This window comes from Juglans microcarpa x Juglans regia, chromosome 8D, assembly GCF_004785595.1.
Source record: "Juglans microcarpa x Juglans regia isolate MS1-56 chromosome 8D, Jm3101_v1.0, whole genome shotgun sequence".
NCBI lineage: Eukaryota > Viridiplantae > Streptophyta > Magnoliopsida > Fagales > Juglandaceae > Juglans > Juglans microcarpa x Juglans regia.
This window is the reverse complement of record NC_054608.1, coordinates 20,426,213-20,431,698: the sequence shown is the minus strand read 5'-3', so window position 1 is coordinate 20,431,698 and position 5,486 is coordinate 20,426,213.

The window sequence follows — 5,486 nt, the reverse complement described above, 5'->3', positions numbered from 1 at the left end:
TTTTATTTGATTCTTTCCTTTTCCTTCCTCTATTTGTTTTAATTTTAATCACCTCTCCACTGCCAATCACCACGATTCAACCACCTTAGATGGCACTTGAGTTTGCCTTACATAGCCACTAGAAACCAAGGGAAAAAGACAAGAGAATAAGACGAAATTGCAAATCCTTGTGGAAACCTTAAACCGCCAATCAATAAGGGTTAAACCCTAGCATCAATTGCATTCTCTTTCTCTCTCGTCACCCTGCACGAAAAGTCTCTCTCTCTTGCCCTCTGGCTAATTTCTACACCTAAGGCATCATCATAAACCTACAAGGAGGAGAGCCATCATGAACCACCACCCAATGAGGAAGTACTTAAGCCAACGCCACCTTCACTTCTTGGCCTATATAAACCCCTCTTCACCTCACTTCTTCCTCACTCCACTTCATTTTCTCTCTTCTCTCTTAAGTGTTCTTAAGTTCTTGAGTGTTCTTGTGAGTTCTTGGAGTTTAAGTGGAAAAGTTTCAAGGGCTCCAATCTTTGTGAGTATTCCCTCTCTTGATCTTAGTTTCCGTGTTAATTTATGTTTCGAGGTGTTAGTAGTCATTTTTAGCATGAGCAACCGAGTTTGCATATTTAGGATAGGGTTGAGATCAAATGCATTTTGGAGGAAATTAGTTATGGCATAATTATTTATGGTATAGTTTGGTCATAAGATTATTTATGGAGGTTTAAATCAAGATGAGAAACATGCCATAACTAGTTTAGAATTCTATCTTGTGTTTATCATCAAGCATGCACGTTAGACTTAGGCATGACTTGAGCATTTAGAGAAGCCTTCTGATTGGGATAAGAGGAATGCATGATAATTAGCGTGTCATCGGTGATAGGATCATATCATGCATCATTGAGATTTAGTTAGCATTTGAGGATTTCATTAGGTATAACTAAGTGTTCGGATGAACTTGCTCAAACTTAGGATTTAAGTATGTCCTTGAGGATTCTAGTGAGCATGTTCCTTGGAGGTTTTGCCTTGCATGCATCATTAGTGAGTTCAATTAGGCATCAAATAGAGTGCATGTCATGCATTTCATGAGATAGGTTATGGATTCTTAAATTGCATGCATCATTTAGACATCTAAGGGCATTTTCATAATTTTTCTTCCATGCCAATATTTGTTTTCGTTAAGTTAGTTAGATTCTAACTTAGAATAATTTATTTCACAATCAGTACTTCACTTACAACTTCAGTAGTCTGTATGTTGGCCTCTAACTTACACTTTAATGATTATTTATGAATTATTGATAAATACCACATTCATTTTATAACTGTCATTTTGAGCATTAAATGTCATATCTTATGTTCCATTTTTTTTGCATACAACTATCATTTTTGATCTGTGCCACATGCACGCATATCATGAAAAATTATTTTATCACGACCCCAAAGGCTAGAATGAGGAAGTATCCTGTGGAACTCCTCTATCCACTCTGGAGTGATTAAATATGAAGTGGCAACCCCTGGGTTAACAAAGAATAGTCAACAAGTTTCGAATGAGTTCTTTTTAAAGAATGCGGAGTGAAGTTATACGTTACAACACCTAATGCTGGTGGGTGTATATGTTATGATTTTTACAATATTATGTTATATTACTAATACATTGAAAATGAGTCTATAGATAACTTAGTTTCAACGTGAGTTGTACTACGGTCACTGGTAGGTACTCACAATGCATATGAAGAACTGTGATTATACCATACGCTATGTTAATTCCATAATTTTTTGATAAAAGACTAAGATTTTATGATGAAAGTGAAATTATGTTCTCTGTAAGAAAATTTGCTTCAAAAACCTATCTTCTTGAGAAATCTGAATGGGAGACAAATACAATTTTTTCTGTATTTGTATGCATTTCATGTTTATCATTCTTCATGTATAGTCTATATTTGTGTACGTTAGTTATCTAACTATTGAGATTTCAAGTAAATCTCATCATTTGTGAACCCACTATCATTTCACTCGAAATGATAGAAATTGTAGATGCAAATGGACTCAATGGACTAGTGGATCATGATGATTGAGGAGGAATCAGATGTCGACAGGAGACTTGATCTTATTTTGATATTTCTAGGCCTAACCTTTCGTGCCATAGAACGCATGAAGCCGCTAGTTTAGATTCTTTTTGGGAACTTGATATTTGTACTAAGATTAAGCTATTTGATGATTTCAAACTTATGGTTTAATCAATATAATTGGGATGATTTAATTATACTGGCATAGGTTCATTTTCACCCTTACTTTTCACTGCGATTATTGCATACTGCTAGCTGTATTTCTATGATGCTTTGCATACTGCTAGTTACATTTCTATGATACATTGCATACTGACTATCATATACATGGGTATGTAACATTGTGTTGATATCCTGATACTTTAAGTCTCCGTTACATCCCAAGTAGAGGTTAGGGGCGTCACAATTCCAAACTTTGACTTCTTTTTTATCTTCTTCAACCTCACGACGAGAGCTCTAGAGAGAAGATCTTCAGAAAATAGATTCCAGACTTCTATTGTACAACGAGGATGAGAGATTATAAAATAATCATATTGTAGTTGATTTACCCTCCAAACGACCTAGCATTATGTCAAACCACATGAATTTGTGCCTACATATCTTTTATTTTTCCTATATTTATCTCATATTCATAGCCATGGATCGAGGCCCAGATCACCGTATAGGCACACTAGACTGCTGCCAGTTGGACAAATGAATCTTTCCTCGCCTAGCGGTTAAGTGCACTGTGCACTTAAGTATTTTTTATGCACCCAATGTGTAAGGTTGGGAACCCAAGTTCCTCAGCCACTTGAGCTGCAAATGCTTAGTGCACTTTGTGCAAAAAGGGGGGGAGAACATGGGCGAGTATTGTGCACTTAAATGCACAGTGCACACGTGCATGCAACTCCCAAGTCCCTGGCACTGTGCACTTGCACATGTCAGGCATAGCACCATTTAAGTGCACAATGTCGTGCATGTCTCAACTTTGTGTGCCATGCACAGAGGCATTACAGGTGCACCTAGAAGAGCCATGGCCCAGTCGTGGCACAACCGGGGAGAGGGGCGGCCCGTCTCCACCGATGTAGTCCTCGACCACCTCACACGGAGGCAACCTCGACACGTGCAACACATGCACTATCGGTGTGGTCGAGGCTACTCAGCCACAGTTTAGTTGTGGCACAACAGGGGCGTTGGCAGCCATTGTGTGGACTGTCAGCGTCGTTTGTCTCCTCTATAGTGGTCCTCGACCACCCCCCACAGAGGCCGCGTCTACCATGCATGCAACACGTGCACAGGAATGCATGTGGTTAAAGTTACTTAGCCAAGGCCTAACCATGGCATGACAGGGGCATCCAAGTCGTCTGTCTTCTCAGGGGTGGTCCGTAACCACCCCCCACGAAGACGACCATGCACTCAGCCACCCATCTCAGCCACATGCAAGCGGGCAGCCACCAGCAGCCAATGCCATGCGCACAGTTGATGCACCTATCTTAGCCACATGCACGCGAGCATCCACCCTTCTTAGTGGTGCACGTAGGCAGCCGTCATACAATGTACACGATCGACAACTCCTTATTGGGCCTAACCTTGTCCTAGTAGTGCTTCTCTCAGCTGAACCTTGCTCAGCCACCTTTTGCCCGTCCATCATTCTCCTCGGTCAGGGTGGGATGCAAGGCCATGGTCCTACCATGCACACCCTTGTAAAATTCCACGACCATTGCTCGACCACGTATAAGTTGTCAGGCTACATGCTTGGCCTGAGCACTAGGTTTGCCTAAGCTTGCCCCAGCATGAATCCACAAGCCGGCAATCACTCTCTTGACCTCCACCAGCTGCCGCCTAAAACACAAGTGTTTTCTACCATTGTAAAGGTAGTCCTCGAATGGCGGAGCTTCTCCAAGACAAAGCATCTCGCCGCTACCGCCGACGCAAGCCAAAGGAGTCTAACGCCATCAACAACGAAGCTCCGTCCAAACCGTGAGCTTGCTCAGCCAGAGTGAGTTGGCCGTCCTTAGACTTGGCAAGCTCACTGCCTGTTGAGCTACTTCTAAAGTTCCTCAACTAGCACAAGTATCTTGGCCACGTGTAAGCTTCTAAGCCACGGACTTGCTCGGACACGAAGTTCCTCAACCATAATGGGTTGCCTAGCCACTTAAAGTCCCTTGGCCACAAAGAAAAAGTCCAACTCCTCGTGGGCACCCTCCACGGCTCGCCAACAGTAAACAATAAAAAAAAAAAATGAGAATGAGGGAAGAAGGAAAATGAAACTAGTAGCGAACAATTACAATCAAGCAAAAATAGGCTACAACGACTAAAACACCCTAGTTTGTCACTCTCAAAATTCTATGAATTTCATTTTTACTAACAACATTGGTTCTTGTGGCGTGAAACATTTGCTACATAGCCCTACTCATGCACTGCTCAGACGTTTCATTATGTCTCCATCATAGTAAATTGCTTGGCAATAACATGCACGCGAGCAACCCCCCAGTAGTGAACAATCTTAGCAAAAAAAAAGAAAGAGAAAGAGAGACGAAGAAAAAAGAAGAAGAAAAATCAGCGATGGACAAACTCAATTAAGTGGAAATCAGAAACAACAGCCTCATCACCCCATCTCTCTTTGCCAAGCTCTTTGAGGTTTTACGGGAATCCTGTTGTAGGCACACCCTGGGAACATACTTTGGAACTCACCCCTGTAGCTTGAGACACCGGATACACAACCCTGCTCTGTATTGCAGGCACTCTGGACCTTCATCATTGCTGAAACATGGCTGCCTACAAGCCTCAAACCTTCACTACGCTCTTGCAAGATGATTCAAGTTTTCAAATCTCACACTTGTGATTGAACATTATCTAACTAACCGGTTTGACTTTTGTAGCACAATCAAGCATCTCTTGCAAACAAAAACCAGTTCCTCGCTGAGAGTCAACAAGCAAGTCCGGTCTTTCGGCTGCTTGACCTTACTACCTTCCCGTTGAGAATTGACAGGCGGGTCAAACCTTTCGATTGTCCGACCTTACAACCTTCCCATTGATAAGCCTTTCGATTGCCCGATCTCCCTCATGGCGAAGTAACGACAAATCCAATCTTTCGGCTGCTGAGTGTTTACACTCGTACCATAACCGCCTTGCGTGAATTACCTGAAAGAACAAGTTGATGGGCTCAGAAACTACCTAAGATAGACCTAGGGGTCAACGGGCTCCCTGGCCACTTAATGCGGGTTACTATAAACAAACTCTAGCATCATTACCAAAATGGAAATGCCAACAAAAATTCACATAAAAGGCGAAGATATGCTAACACCATAAAAAAACAAAAACGTTGGAAGGATAAACACTCTTTGCTAAAGATAAACGTTCATACAAACAAACTCAAAGCCAACTCATACCTTGTTGAGAGTTAGTAGCCAGGCCAGCCTTTCGATTGCTTGACCTGCCTCACGGTGAAGT